The sequence below is a fragment of the Oncorhynchus keta genome, chromosome 36 (genome assembly GCF_023373465.1).
Source record: "Oncorhynchus keta strain PuntledgeMale-10-30-2019 chromosome 36, Oket_V2, whole genome shotgun sequence".
Classification (NCBI taxonomy): domain Eukaryota; kingdom Metazoa; phylum Chordata; class Actinopteri; order Salmoniformes; family Salmonidae; genus Oncorhynchus; species Oncorhynchus keta.
This window is the reverse complement of record NC_068456.1, coordinates 8,023,082-8,040,160: the sequence shown is the minus strand read 5'-3', so window position 1 is coordinate 8,040,160 and position 17,079 is coordinate 8,023,082. Positions and strand designations below refer to the sequence as shown.

The 17,079-nt window shown below is 41.4% G+C and overlaps 1 protein-coding gene across 3 annotated transcripts in view; it reads left to right on the top strand.

The window, feature by feature from the left end:
* The window catches only part of LOC118369550 (inositol polyphosphate-5-phosphatase A-like), a 300,208-nt gene that overhangs the window by 37,046 nt on the left and 246,083 nt on the right, over nucleotides 1-17,079 (top strand). The gene's annotated exons all lie outside the window — the stretch shown is intronic.

Genomic DNA, 17,079 nt, shown 5'->3' with positions numbered 1-17,079 from the left:
ATATTATTCTACGTACTGCATATTATTCCAATGAGCCCCGCCCCAAACAAGACCACATTTTCTTTATCCGAACCAGACCAAAGCTGTACCGATCATAGACGTCTATGTTTCACAAGTTTGGACATAACTGTAAACTGTAATATACAGTACTGTATTGTAATGAGTTTTCTTTACTGTACTGTGCTCTACTGTACTGTGCTGTCCAAACTTGTGAAACAGACGTTCATGATTTGGACTGACCAATTTACAACTACTTTTCATCATCCATGGGTGCTCAGTGGGTCAGAGGGCTGGGAGAGGTGAAATTAACTTGAGAGGGAGGGTTGGCCAGACTGTTTTCACACTCTTGCTTTGACCACTTCACGACAACAAGAGAAAGAAAAGAGTAATGAGCTAAACATAACAGTATGCCAGTGGAAGGGAGGACAGTAGCAGGTGACCCAAAATTAAATGTTAATAGTTGGCAGGGGTCTTCAACATTGCGTTTTGATGTATTTCTAAAACCTTTCTAAGACCCCCTTTCCATCTTTTTAAAAATCTTTAATTTAACATTTTATTTAACTAGGCAAGTCAGTTAAGAACAAGTTCTTATTTACAATGACGGCCCACCCCGGCAAAAAACCCTGACGACGCTGGGCCAAATGTGCGCCGCTCTATGATACAGCCTGGATTCGAACCAGGGGTTGTAGTGATGCCTCTTGCACTGTTATGCAGCGCCTCAGACCGCTGCGTCACTCTGGAAGCCCTTTCCATCTGTTTGATCAGAAATGAAAGCCTCTGCTTATTCATAATTTCTAGCATGGACAATGGTAGAAGCCTCTATATATGCCTTTAATTTCTAGAAAATGTACTCTTAGCTTAAATTTGACGAGAAATTTGATGTGCTCCTATGAACTTCACATGTTTGTGCTCATGGGAATTTTTACATGGAAATGCCCATATGCTTAATGTCAATATTAAGAGTCAGAGATTAGTAAATCCATCTGAATTGACTTTTTGACAGCACCCACTTTTTTGATTTGAATGAAACCTTCCGTACTTATTTGCCCGTTGTAGAAGTGCTCAGAAATTGACTTTGGACCTGAATGCCAAAACATTCAATAGATACAGGTGCTTAATTTAAATGGACCTATTTTGCGCACCCCACCATTCCATGAGACATCCATGTCTTCATCACTGGAAAAGACAAACGGTTGAGATTGATATCATTTAAAAGCTTACAGACAAGGTTGCCAAATTATATAATGATTTTATAAATGTGTCATTTAAATAAATTTTTTAAAACTTTAAGTCAAATATTTAAATAAATGTAAACTCTGATTTAGCATAGACCATATTTGACATAATCTGCGGTTTTTGTTTTGTTCCTGACACAACATGCTCTTGAATACAGGGTGGATGTCATGTTTTGGCTGATCAATGTGCTAAAATGGGAATAACATTGACATGTAAACTTTCACAAAAATTGGTCGGAGGTCCACACATCAGATAATGTTTACTTGAATGGGACTATCTGTCGTTTTGAAATTATACTCTCTATACTCCATAGGAAACATTGAAATAATAGAAATCTAAATAATAGAATAGACATGAGCATTTTAAGTTAACATTCGATGGTGAGTTGACCGGCGGCCAAGAGCATGTTGTGATTCAACCAATGGCGGGCACAACACAAAAACCTCAGATGTAAAATAGGGTCTAATTTGTTTAATGTTTTCCATTACGTGCCCTGCTTTGTCTGACCCAGGATTTTCTCGCTGGTGCTAGGTGTTATAAGTAACTATGTCTCCTGCAATAGCAGTGTCTCTAGGCTGAGCCAGGCTCAGTAACTGGGCTGACTGTTTGCTCAGTGGCACCGTGGCTGGCTTTTATTACCAGGGAAGAGCAGTGGAATAGGGCCCATCTCACCAAGCGACCCCCCCTCTAACCTGGCTCGTGTTCAGTGGGTCACACCGTATCAAAATATTTTGCAATGGAAAACAAGAATGAGCCATTCTTATTTTACAAGTCTACGTAGTCCTTCAGTCTATCTTTCGTTTGGTGGCTAATGGACACAACCTTGGCTCTGCCGCAGCGGGATGAATGTCAAATGACTTCAGATTGGAGCTTGGAGGGGACATGAGCCGACCAGGTGTGTGTTGCTTGCCGCCTGTTCTCAGGGCCCCCGAGGAGCAGTGTGTTGTGGGAAGAGAGTGGAATGTCTTATCTGATTTGTCTGCAGGCATAGGGAAAGTGGTGTAGAAGAAGAACCCTTGAGAGGACAGACAGGTAGCCTGGTCTGTCTGTTCTCTCTCTCTCTCTCTGTCTTGTTTTACATGAACTCCTGAAGCTGACATTCCCAGGTTGTTGTGAAGGGTTACAAACCTGTGCATGACTCTCATGGATATAGGTTATTGCTAACACCTATGAAGTGGATCACAGCTCTACATCTATGCAATGTTGATGATCATCAGCTGATAATTACAGAAACATTTTATGATGCGTGTAGGTTAGGGCTGCCACAAAAAAATGAAGAATGGTTTTCAAATCAAATCAAACTATTTGCCACATGCGCCGAATACAACAAGTGTAGACTTTACTGTGAAATACTTACTTACAAGCCCTTAACCAACAGTGCAGTTCAAGAAGAAGAAAACATTTACCAAGTAGACTAAAATGAGAAGTAATAATAAAAAGTAAAACAATAAGAATAACAAGGCTTTATACAGGGGGCACCGGTACCGACTCGGTGTGCAGGGGTACAGGCTAGTTAAAGTCATCTGTTCATGTAGGTGGGGGCGAAGTGACTATACATAGGTAACAAACAAACGGCGAGTAGCGGCAGTGTACAAGAGGGGAGGTGGGGTATGTCAATGTAAATTGTCCGGGAGCAATTTTTATGAATTGTTCAGAAGTCTAATGGCTTGGGGGTAGAAGCTGTTGAGGAGTCTTTTGGTCCTAGACTTGGCGCTCTGGTACCACCACCACTGCCATGGGGTAGCAGAGAAGACAGTCTATAACTTGGGTGACTGAAGTCTGTCAATTTTATGGGCTTTCCTTTCCAGACACCGCCTGTTATATAGGTCCTGGATGGCAGGAAGCTTGGCCCCAGTGATGTACTGGGCCGTTAGCACCACCGTCTGTAGGGCCTTACGGTCAGATGCCGAGCAGTTGCCATACCAGGCTGTATAAAAATGGCCCCGAAGAACATGGCTGACGTTTTTACATTCAAAATGGGTCAAATTTGAGCACCTTTATCTCATTAATGTTTTGGCATTCAGCTCTTCCACAATAGGCAAATATACACTACCCTCTGTAGTGCCTTACGTTCAGATGCCTAGCAGTTGCCATACCAGGCGGTGATGCAACCGTTCAGGATGCTCTCGATGGTGCAGCTGTAGAACATTTTGAGTATCTGGTGGCCCATGCCAAATCTTTTCATTCTCCTGAGGGGAAAAAGGTTTTGTTTTGCCCTCTTCACGACTGCCTTGGTAAGTTTGGACCATGATAGTTTGTTAGTGATGTGGACACCAAGGAATTTGAAACTCTCGACCCGCTCCACTACAGCCCTGTCGATGTTAATGGGGGCCTGTTCGGCCCGGAATTTACCTGTAGTCCACGATCAGCTCATTTGTCTTGCTTACATTGAGGGAGAGGTTGTTGTCCTGGCACCACACTGCCAGTTCTCTGACCTCCTCATCGTTGTCAGTGATCAGGCCTACCACTGTTGTGTCGTCAGCAAACTTAATGATGGTGTTGGAGTCGTGTTTGGCCACAGAGTTGAGTTGTGGGTGAACAAGGAATACAGGAGGGGACTAAGTACACACCCCTGAGGGGCCCCAGTGTTAAGGATCAGCATGGCAGACGTGTTGTTGCCTACACTTACCTCCTGGGGGCGGCCTGTCAGAAAGTCCAGTAACCAGTTGCAGAGGGAGGTGTCTAGTCCCAGAGTCCTTAGCTTCGTGGGCGCTATGGTGTTGAACGCTGAGCTGTAGTCAATGAACAGCATTCTCACATAGGTGTTCCTTTCGTCCAGGTGAAAGGGCAGTGTGCAGTGCGATTGAGATTGCGTCATCTGTGGATCTGTTGGGGCGTTATGCGAATTCAAGTGGGTGTCCAGGAGGATGCTGTTGATGTGAGCCATGACCAGCTTTTCAAAGCACTTCATGGCTACCGATGTGAGTGCCACGGGGCAGTAATCATTTAGGCAGGTTACCTTTGCTTATTTGGGCACAGGGACAATGGTGGTTTGCTCGAAACTTGTAGGTTTTACAGACTCGGTCAGGGAGAGGTTGAAAATGTCAGTGAAGACACTTGACAGTTGGTCCGCACATGCTTTGAGTCCATGTCCTAGTAATCCGTCTGGCCCCTTGGCTTTGTGAATGTTGACCTGTTTAAAGGTCTTGCTCACATCGGCTGCGTTGAGCGTGATCACACAGTCGTCCGGAACAGCTGGTGCTCTCATGCATGCTTCAGTGACGCTTGCCTCGAAGCAAGCATAAAATTAATTTACCTCGTCTGGTAGGCTCGTGTCACTGGGCAGCTCGTGTCTGGGTTTCCCTTTTGTAGTCCGTAATAGTTTTCAAGCCCTGCCACATTTGACAAGCGTCAGAGCCGGTGTAGTAGGATTCAGTCTTAATCCTGTATTGACGCTTTGCTTGTTTGATGGTTCGTCTGAGGGCATAGCGGGATTTCTTATAAGCGGTCGGATTGTCTCCCGCTCCTTGAAAGCGGCAGCCTTGAGCTCGATGCGGATGTTGCCTGTAATCCATGAATTCCCGTTGGGATATGTACGTTCAGTCACTGTGGGAACGACGTCATTGATGTACTTATTGATGAAGCCGATGACTGATGTGATGTATTCCTCAATGCCATTGGATGAATCCCGGAACATATTCCAGTCTGTGCTAGCAAAACAGTCCTGTAGTGTAGCATCCGCGTCATCTGACCACTTCTGTATTGAGCGAATCACTGGTACTTCCTGATTTAGGTTTTGCTTGTAAGCAGGAATCAGGAGGACAGAATTGTTGTCAGATTTGCCAAATAGAGGGTGGGGCAGAGCTTTGTATGCATCTCTGTGTGTGGAGAAAATGTGGTCTAGTTTTTTTTTTGTCCCTGGTTGCACATCTGACATGCTGATAGAAATTTGGTAAAAGTGATTTGTTTGCCTGCATTAAAGTCCCTGGCCAATAGCAGCGCCACTTCTGGATGAGCATTTTCTTCTTTGCTTATGAATTTTTTGAGTTTGTTGAGAGCGGTCTTAGTCCCAGCTTCGCTTTCTGGCGGTAAGTAGACGGCTATGAATAATACAGATGAGATCTCTCTTGATAGATAGTGTGCTCGACAGCTTATCATAAGGTACTCTACCTCAGGTGAGCGATACCTCGAGACTTCTTTAATATTAGGCATCGTGCACCAGCTGTTATTGACAAAAAGACGCACACCCCCACCCCTTGTCTTACCAGATGTAGCGTCTCTGTTTTGCCAGTGCATGGAAAATCCTGGCAGCACTATATTGTCAATTTCTTCATTCAGCCACGTCACGGTGAAACATAAGATGTTACAGTTTTTAATGTCCTGTTAGTAGGATAATCTTAATAGTAGGTCATCAGTTTTATTTTCTAACTATTGCATGTTAGCAAGGAGAATGGAAGGCATTGGGAGTTTACTCGCTCACTTCAGTCTTCTCAGAAGGATTCCCTATCTGCATCCCCTTTTCCGGTGTCTTCACTCATAAGGCCTGTATCTGGGCCTGTTCCAGTGAAAGCACAATATCCTTCTCGTCGGACTCGTTAAAGGAAAGCATTTCTGATGTCCAGAAGGTCTTTTCGGTCATAAGAGACGGTAGCAGCAACTTTATGTACACAATAAGTTAAAAAATAAGTTACGCAAAAAAAATTACAATATTGCACAATTGGTTGGGAGAATGTAAAACGTCAGCCATGTTCTTCGGTGCCATCTTATTTAATTTCTTTGGTTTGTTGCATCATTATGTCTTCCTTGAAAAAAAACACCACACACACACACACACACACACACACACACACACACACACACACACACACACACACACACACACACACACACACACACACACACACACACACACACACACACACACACACACACACACACACACACACACACACACACACACACACACACACACACACACACAGATGTCTTACTATTCTTGTGAGGGCTTTTTGGGGACCAACAGTTCATTGCCATTTATAATATATTTTTCCCTAACCCCTAAGCCAAAACATGTGAACTTTTTACAAGTGAGGACCAGCAGAATGTCTTTACTTCTGAATTTATGTTGGTTTACTATTCTTGTGAGGACTACTGGTACGTGTACACACACACAGTGTGATATATCTTACTGGGCGTTAAGTGCTGGAAGTGGTGGACTGCTTATCAGATGTTTGTTTACACAGGTATCTGGAAGATGAGCTGCATGGTGCTCCACTCGACCGTGTCATGTTTGTAATAGCTGGGAGATAACTGTGTAGATCGATAGGCTAGCTACTTGAGGCGGCCTTACTGAGCTATGATGTGAGGAGAACAGCTCACCATGATAAGAAGAATGGGGTAATCCATTTGACAGTAATCATTTTTTGAAAGCTCCCCTTTTGATTTGAATGAAACCTTGTATATTGCCCATTGTGGAAGAGCATTCAAAACATTCAAGAGATAGAGATGCTCAAATTTGACCAATTTTGCATACTGCGGCATACCATTAAGCATGTCTTCATCACTGGACAAGTTAATCGGTTCAGATTGATATCATTTTTGATATCAAATTTTTTTTGTTGATATTCTCATATGTTGTAGTTTAAACCCTATTTTACATAATCTAAGGTTTTCTGTTTTGTACCCACCATCGTTTGAGACAAAATGCTCTTTAATACAGTGGTTGTTGTCATGTTTTGGCTGAGCAATGTAAGAAAATGGGAATACATTTCAATTTCAACTTTCAAATGGTACCACAAAGATGGTCAGAGGTCCGTCCACACATCAGATGATGTTGACTTGAATCAGAATATCTTTTAAAATTATACTGTAGATCCTCCATAGGAAACCTATTGAAACAGGATAGACATGACCATGTCAAACCATTTCATTTGACGGTGGGTGGACTGGTAGTAATTATAACGTTTTTAATTCTATTATTGCAATTGCAATCGAATGAAGGGATATGTCTGTTCTACAAATTATGCTTCTATGATTGAAATTACACCCACACTATTCCAGAGCATGTTGTGTGTCTTCCGACAGCGGGCACAACACAACGGATGTGAAATAGGGTCTTAGCTACAACATATGTGAATTTGAAAGTTGACTTGTTTTTATATAATAATTGGTTTAAATGGTGTGCTTTGACATGTTTTATAATTTTCAAGAAATAATACAATAGTTTGACAGCTCTGTTTGTATGCTTGTAAATTAAATCAAACTCAACCGTTTATCTTTTCTTGTGATGAATACATGTCTCATGGCTTGGTGGGGAATGCAAAATGAGAACTTTGAGCATCATTATCTCCTGAATGTTTTAGTATTCAGGTCCCAAAAGTCACGCTCTGACCTTCTTCCATGGGCAAACGTGTATGGCAAGTTTTGTTTGAATCAAAAGAGGTGCTTTCACATCTCGATAGACTGTAACACGTTTGATTTGTTTAAGATTTCGGCTGAAGTGGTAAACAAGGTTAAACCATGCAGTGGTCCTGCTGTGTTATAAATAGTCTGCCTGCCCATACGGTTGCTACACACGGGAGTGTGTTTAGTTCCTCTAGGGACCAGGGACCCTTCTCCCAGCTGTTCCCCTCTTTTCTCGCCCGGCATCAGTCGGCACAATGTGTGTCAGACCTCGTGGGAGATTTATGTGCACTGCCGCAATGACTTTATTTTCTACAAGTCGTGTGTGTGTGTGTGTGTGTGTGTGTGTGTGTGTGTACAATTGTGCATCTGGAGCAGAGAGATTAGACAGCACTTTCTCTCAATTCCTGTTGACGACTCCCTCATGATATTAAGTGTTTACTCCACATCCTGTGTGTGTGATCCATTTCATTCTGTTTTATTCCTGGTTTTGATGTTCGGAGGTCAGTGAAGATGGATAAGGCTGTCAGTACTGTTGTTCGAGCAGATGAACGATGAGAGCAGACATCTGCAGTGAATAGGTGGCAGTCTCGCTGGATCTTTGAAATTGATTAGGCTGACTGAGCGAAGGCCCATGGCACTGAGCTGAGATGTGATGTGAGGTGACAGTCGCAGACAGCATAGAGATGGTTAGGCTCGATCCTGAAGCACTGTTGCAGGGCAGAGAAATGAGTTTACCGGTGTTTCTGCTGCAGTCATTTTGCTGTGGGGCTGCGCCACGGGCAAAATCATTGCCTCCACGCCTACAAAATATGGAACTTGTGAACTATTTCTACCAAGGTCGCACTTTGAAGATGCTGGAAAAGTTCACATTTTAACGTTCCTCTGCAAACACAATGAATAGAAAATTCGAACAACCCCATAATATTGGTTTATTGATTTACTAGTCGGATTGTCGTGTTTTTCTTTGCGAGATAAATATTCCTCTCGAGGCTCGTTCAAGCTGCGAGTGCCGTGGAGAGGGAAACATGCATTCTGAAAAGAGGTCAATGCACAACAATTTTTGCAATTGCAAAAACACCTGTTTTAATGGCATTTGTTGAAAAGAGCGGGATCCCTGGTTTCTATTCCCATTTGATTTATTTCTCAACTCCTAACAATGTGCGAACTGCACCATTTTAAACCCAGCTTTTTTAGCAGCAGCATGTTTATGCACATTACTGCTTTGCAATTCACACTGCGTGCATCGGGGAGGGTGGGGCTGAATGGAAAACGCGTCACTTGAGGTAAAACGCCACCTTTCCACAATCATTTTTGGGGAGTGACTTAGTTTTTTTTATGAGCAAGAGGGGGAGGGGGGGAATTGGTGACATGAAGTGGTTTCTGTGAGAAGTACAGGAAGGGGGCTCGTTATCCCGGGTGGCGGGTTACCCCAAGATGTTGGGACATAAAATGAATCAATAGAATGCTAACTTGTTAAAAGTGTGCAATAATAGTGTTTTTAACATGATTTGTGAATGACTACCTTGTCTCTGTACTCCACACATACAATTATCATTAAGGTCCCTCAGTCAAGCAGTGAATTTCAACCACAGATTCAACCACAAAGACCAGGGAGGGTTTTCCAATGCCTCAAAAAAGGACACCTATTGGTAAATCCCTTTTGAGCATGGTGAAGTGATTAATTACACTTTGATGTATCAATTCACCCAGTCACTAGAAAGATACAGCTGTCCTTAACTCAGTTGCCAGAGAGGAAGGAAACTGCTTAGGGATTACACCAGTGGTGACTTTAAAATAGTAACAGAGTTTAATGGCTTTGATAGGATGGATCAACAACATTGTAGTTCCTCCACAATACTAACCTAATTAACTGAGTGAAAAGGATGCCTGTACAGAATAAAATTATATTCCAAAACATGCATCCTATTTGCAACAATGCACTTAAGTAATACTGTAAAACAAAACGTGGCAAGCAATAAAAAAATTGGTCCTGAAAACAGTGTTATGCTTGGGGCATATACAACACATTACTGAGTACCACTCTCCATATTTTCAAGCTTGGTGATTGCTGCATCATGTTATGGGTATGCCTGTAATCATTTAAGGACTGGGGAGTTTTACAGGATACAAATAAATGGAATGGAGCTAAGCACAGGCAAAATCCTAGAGGAAAACCTAGTTGTCTGCTTTCCACCAGACACTGGGAGATGAATTCACCTTTCAGCAGGACAATAACCTAAAACAAAAGGACACATTTATTTATGTTTTATTTAACCTTTGTTTAACTAGGTAAGTCAGTTAAGAACCAATTCTTATTTAAAATGACGGCCTAGGAACAGTGCCTTGTTCAGGGGTAAAACGACACATTTTTATCTTGTCAGCTCGGGGATTCGATCTGGCAACCTTTCGGTTACTGGCCCAACGTTCTAACCACTAGGCTACCTGCCATCCCAAATCTACTTTGGAGTTACTTACCAAGAAGACAGTGAATGTTCCTGAGTAGCCGAGTAAAAGTTTTGACTTTAATCTGGTTGATAATCTATGGCAGGACCTAAAAATGGTTGTCTACTAATGACCAACAACCAATTTGACAGCGCTTGAAGAATTGTGAAAAGCATAATGAGCAAGTGTTATAATAATAATAATCCCGTGTGTGGAAAGCTCTTTACACCTGCAATCACTGCTAAGGTGGACAACTACCTAGATGTCTGGTTAGACTGTAAACACTTCTTCCAGACTCATATTAAGCATCTCCAATCCAAAATTAAATCTAGGATCGTCTTCCTATATCGCAACACGCAACAAAGCATTCTTCACTCATGCTGCAAATCATACCCTCATAAAACTGGCCATCCTACCGATCCTCGACTTCGGTGATGTCATCTTTAAAATAGCCTCCAAAACTCTACTCAAAAAACTGGATGCGGTCTATAACAGTGCCATCTGTTTTGTCACCAAAGCCCCATATACTACCCACCATTGTGACCGGTACGCTCTCGTTGGTTTGCCCTCGCTTCATACTCGTCGCCAAACCCACTGGCTACAGGCTATCTACAAGTCTCTGCTAGGTAAAGCCCCACCTTATCTCAGCTCACTGGTCACCATAGCAGCACCCACTCGTAGCACACGCTCCAGCAGATATATCTCACTGGTCACCTTCAAAGCCAATTCCTCCTTTGGTCGTCTTTCCTTCCAGTTCTCTGCTGCCACTGACTGGAACGAACTGCAAAAATCTCTGAAGCTGGAGACTCACATCTCCCTCACTAGCTTTAAGCACCAGCTGTAAGAGCAGCTCACAGATCACTGCACCTGTACATAGATGGGCTATTTACAGATGGGCTACCTACCTACCTCATCCCCATACTGTATTTATTTATTTTTCTTGCTCCTTTGCACCCCAGAATCTCTACTTGTACATTCATCTTCTGCACATCTACCATTCCAGTGTTTAATTGTTGAATTGCTATATTGTAATTACTTCGCCACCATGGCCTATATATTGCCTTAACTCTCTTATCTTACCTCATTTGCACTCACTCTATATATACTCTTTGTTTTCTTTTGTTCTACTGTATTATTGACTGTTTGTTTATTCCATGTGCTGTTGTATGTGTCGAATTGCTATGCTTTTTCTTGGCCAGGTCGCAGTTGCAAATGAGAACTTGTTTTAGCCTGCCTGGTTAAAATAAATGTGAAGTAAAAAATTATTAAATTCTAACATGTATTGACTCAGAGGTGTGAATACTTGTTGAACCAAGATAGTGTTTTTTATTTTTCATTTCTGTTCTTTAAATATAATAATAATATAATAATAATATAATAATAATATAATATATGCCATTTAGCAGACGCTTTTATCCAAAGCGACTTACAGTCATGTGTGCATACATTCTACGTATGGGTGGTCCCGGGAATCGAACCCATTACAAATGTTACCATTTTTCTTTCACTTTCACAGTAGAGTATTTTGTGGAGATTGTTGACAAAATAATGTCAATTCAATCAATTTTAACGCAACAAAATGTGGAAAAGTCGAGGGGTGTGAATACTTCTTGAAGGGACTGTATATGCATGGTTCAATATAGAGGACTACCGATTATGATTTTTCAACGCCGATACCGATTATTGGAGGACCAAAAAAAGCAGATACCGATTTAATTCGGAACATTTTTTATTATTTTTTATTTATTTGTAATAATGACAATTACAACAATACTGAATGAACACTTATTTTAACTTAATATAATTAATCAATACAATCAATTTAGCCTCAAATAAATAATGAAACATATTCAATTTGGTTTAAATAATGCAAAAACAAAGTGTTGGAGAAGAAAGTAAAAGTGCAATATGTGCCATGTAAGAAAGCTAACATTTAAGTGCCTTGCTCAGAACATATGAAAGCTGGTGGTTCCTTTTAACATGAGTCTTCAATATTCCCAGGTAAGAAGTTTTAGGTTGTAGTTACTATAAGAATTATAGGAATTTCCCTCTCTACCATTTGTATTTCATTAACCTTTGACTATTGGATGTTCTTATAGGCACTTTAGTATTGCCAGTGTAACAGTATAGCTTCCGTCCCTCTCCTCGCTCCTCCCTAGGCTCGAACCAGGAACACATCGGCAACGGCCACCCTCGAAGCAGCGTTACCCATGCAGAGCAAGGGGAACAACCACTCCCAGTCTCAGAGCGAGTGACGTTTGAAACTCTATTAGCGCACACCCCGCTAACTAGCTAGCCATTTCACATTGGTTACACCAGCCTAATCTCGGGAGTTGATAGGCTTGAAGTCATAAACAGCGCAATGCTTGACGCACAACGAAGAGCTGCTGGCAAAACACTTGAAAGTGCTGTTTGAATGAAAGCTTACGAGCCTGCTACTGCCTACCACCGCTCAGTCAGATACTTGTATGCTCAGTCAGATTATATGGAACGCAGGACACGCTAGATAATATCTAGTAATATCATCAACCATGTGTAGTTAGCTAGTGATTATGATTGTTTTTTTACAAGAAGTTTAATGCTAGCTAGCAACTTACCGTGGCTTACTGCATTCGCGTAACAGGCAGTCTCCTTGTGGAGTGCAATGTAATCAGGTGGTTAGAGCGTTGGACTAGTTAACTGTAAGGTTGCAAGATTGGATCCCCCGAGCTGACAAGGTGAAAATCTGTCGTTCTGCCCCTGAACAGGCAGTTAACCCACTGTTCCTAGGCCGTCATTGAAAATAAGAATGTGTTCTTAACTGACTTGCCTAGATAAATACAGGTGTAAAAAAATATTTTTTTAAATCGGCCAAATCGGTGTCCAAAAATACAGATTTCTGATTGATATGAAAATTTGAAATCGGCCATAATTAATTGGCCGACCTCTAGTTCAATATGTTTAAATTAAATACATTTGTTATTGGGATCATTTCTTGTGGTGGAAATTATATTAGCATAATTGTTGAGTAGACAAAAGTTACCAGAACTGATCTTCTCAGTCCTTCTACATACCCCCCCATCATGTTGTATATATTCCTAGTTATTAAGCATTTCACTGTTAGTCTACACCTCATGTTCAAGAAGCATGTGACAAATTAACCTTTGATTTACTGTGAGAGTTGGAATTGTTTTCATCATCCGCCATTTAACACTAATTTAAAATAAATCACAATTTTGAAAGCAATGTCCTACTCCTAACCTGACTGTTCCTAAATAGTAGTATTTCTAAATTGTTAGATTAAAAAAAACAATCATAGATAGATACAATCGTATTTAGCCTGTTATCTATTCCTAACTCCGATTGGACAGAGAGCGAGTTCCTTTAAACCCGATCACTTCTCGACAAATGTTTTGGTTTTATCATTTCGATTGCTGCTGTTTGCCTGTTACTATGATAAATTAATCAATGAGGACGTTTGCTAGCAAGCTATCAATATGCATAATATCTAACAATTCAAGCGAGAGAGAAAGAAGATGCGTTGATGCGCATTCTGAGTGACGTAAAACTTGTCGGCCCGCTGCACATTGAGGACAAGCCATACATACACCTCCGCACGCTGCTCCTAATCTGCAGCTCTTTTGGCCTATAATCCTGCAGGGAGATAAGTATTTTATCTATTTAGGCATAATAAAATGCTTCAGTTTTCCCCCGATCAAGTATCAACTATCAATGTTCGGATGTGATTACACCCCTAATAAAAACATAGTAGATTATATCTCATATGTAGGCTAAAGGCAGGGGGCGCAACTTTGGTTTTTAGAAGTGTGGGGGACATAATTTGGCGTGGGGTCTAAAGTTCATTTCATGAATTTATACACAAGCTAATAGGACCCATGACCCTTCTAGCCGTCTGTTTAGAACAACAAAGTAGCAAAAATGACCACAGTCATGAAGCTAGGTAAGAGACCATTTTATTAAATATGTTTAAGTGATTGATAAGACTAAACTAGATCAATGATAATTCAATAATCAATATTGTGTGCCACTAGGGCTGTTGCGCTGACTGTATTACAGCCACACCGTCGGTCACGAGTCATGAAGGCAGTCAAATTCCATGTGACCATTTAGTCAAGGTAATTAGGCTTCTCCAAGCTCTGCTGCTGCTGCTGGTCATTAGTTGCCTAATATATTTGTTAACTGCCTGCTACTCAGCACTCTTGTCCCTCTAATCACTCTTACATAAATGTAATGGAAATCCGATCAAACACGTCATGAGAGCCCATGAGCTCATTTTGAGCAACATTTCTACAAGCTGTGTAATTGCTCGAGAAAACAGAGTGATGGCCTCTACTAAAAAGAGGAGGATCTCATCAGCTTATATTATCACTAGTGAATGATCCATGCTGTTTTTGGGTTGCGACTTTTTCTAATCATAGTCGCGCACCTCATGTAGCCTAGTTTGCATCACAACTAAAGTGTCCAAATAATTTCTGAAAATGAAGCACATTAATCTGCTTTACAAGAGCTGTAGAGCTTAACTGGCAAACATAAGCAGCAAGTGAGTTTCAAGATTGGGGAAGATAATTTTCACCATACAGATGCATTAAATGCCTAATTGCATTTGCGTTCACATTTAATGATGGCGTTTTCCACTAATGGAACATTTGCGCTTATTGCCTACTACCATGTGCGCATTACTACGCTTGTAATGTGAAGAAATAAGAATGTTTGGCATATTTATTTCTTGCACAGAATAGAATAGGTTGACTTTTGTACTATAAGGGATAGTAGATTGACATAAGCTAGTGTTTTGTTGTTCGTTAGGCCTTCTCATCTTGTTGGCTGACAAAATAAAGGTGGACAGTTCTTCCAATATCTTCAATATGCACCTCGGTCAGTTAATGTGAGACCGATCAGTTACTTGCTTGACAATCACAGGCTGATCATTTCGTGGCCACAGCCCTAGTTGTGCCTTTAACCAATAGCCTAACAAATGAATGACTCATACAAATAAAGGACATTTGATTGTTTTTATTAAGAAATCAAATTTCAGCCAAACCGCCCAGTCAGTCCGAGCCGCCTGCATCCCCGACCACCACCAGTCTAGTCAATAACTCAACTCTCTCCCCAAGACAATTTCCTTACCATATATTTTCCTTCCTGTCTCAAGGGGAAAGGTTTCCAAATCAAATGTTTAGTAAAAACACATCAACAGTACATCCTCCATATAATAGGGCTAATAGTACTGTAGAGGTCTTTTTACTTGCGCACAATATAGCTGGGTCACACCATCCTGCCCCTGCAGCACCCCAGTGAAACATTCCTTATCTTATTTTCAATGACGGCCAAGGAACAGTGGGTTAACTGCCTGTTCAGGGGCAGAACAACAGATTTGTACCTTGTCAGCTCGGGGATTTGAACTTGCAACCTTCCAGTTACTAGTCCAACGCTTTAACCACTAGGCTACCCTGCCACCCCAAATAACTTATTGGTTTCAGGTGTGTTAGGCCAGAGTGAGAATCAACAGTATCGCAGATCCCCAGGGCCAGGACTGAGCAGCCCAGCAGGGTATCTCCCCTGACGTGGGCATGTTTTCAATATAGACTCCTTTTGTCATACAGTATTCCATATAAGGCATCCAGACCGTATGAAAGTTGCACAGTGTACCTTTTAATCTTGTATCGATCTACTGATACATGACATTTCTGCCATCCATTGTGACATTGTCGGAGGATAACCAACCTTCCAATTAATGGCAATGCATTTCTTATCTGCTATAAATGCCAGGTTACACAGTTTCTTCTGATATGTCTCCAGTATCAACATTTCCAAGCAAACAAAAGTGGGGACAATCTGTAGACATGCTGAGATAAAAGAACATACTCTTTGCCAGAATTCAGCCAGCCCTTTTTGAGTTTTACACCTCCAGCAGAATAATACCGTTTCTGAGTGCAAGATATTCAGTTTCACTGGCATATAGTACGTTCTGTGGATGGTCTTAAACTGCAGTTATTTATGTCTGAGATCAAATTAACCTGACTGGGCGTTCTAACATAGATGTATCCACTCATCATCATCAATAGCGTCTCAGGTCTTCCTCACATTTGTTTTACATGTTTTCTGTCATCGGAAAAAGCCTCTATCAACCCTTGATACAGATTGAAATCATCTATAGAGGTCAAACTGCCTTAAAATAGTTTCAATCTTTGACGTGTCTTGCTTGTCCAGTGTTTGCTGCACAGGGAGAATAAATGGTTGTATCTGCAAAAGTTCACCTCTGAGCTGTGACAGACTGGCTTCCCTGGCTGCCTGACCCTGCTGAGACCCCTGTCAACATCTGATCCTGCTCAGATGAGGCATGACAAAGAATTACTTTGGTGTACATTTATACATCATATTATCCAAGAATAGAATCAATGGTTCTAAATGACCATTATTCCCAAATCCCAGACTGCCAGACTGAAGCCAACTCATCATCTCAAGATGGAACTTTGTATCCATTCACCGATTGTTATTAGAGACTGCAACATTCAACTGAGCTGGCTATCTGACCCTACCTTGTCAGTGTGAAAAGTAGGGAATTAGCTAGGGAAACTGACAGACCAATAACGTTACATTGCTACACTGACTAATAACTAATATTACTTTGAAGAAACATCAGAATATATCGATCTTCAATAATTTGGCCTCCGGTTTCATTGTTTTATCCAGGTCTAGTGTGGTAGAGTCAAAAATAATTGCTTAAGTTATTGAGCTAGCTAACATTAGCCAACGTTTGGCTAGCTTTAGCTAATGGGACAATGGTACATCATCAGATTGAATTCTGTTGAAATGGGACAAAAGAAAGGCTACAAAACATTTCCATACACACAACAGCTGTTGGATTCTGCTACCTGAAAGATGGCTAGAGCTGAACTGGCTGTGGTAGCTAGCAGCAAGCAAACTAGCTGCTAGTTGTTCATTCACTTCTAGCACTTGGAATAAATATTCTGTCAAAAGCAGTTACCTTGCCAGCTAGATCAGTCAACTAAAGAATAGCCAGTTTCTGCCCTGCTTGCTTTTACAACTCTGAGA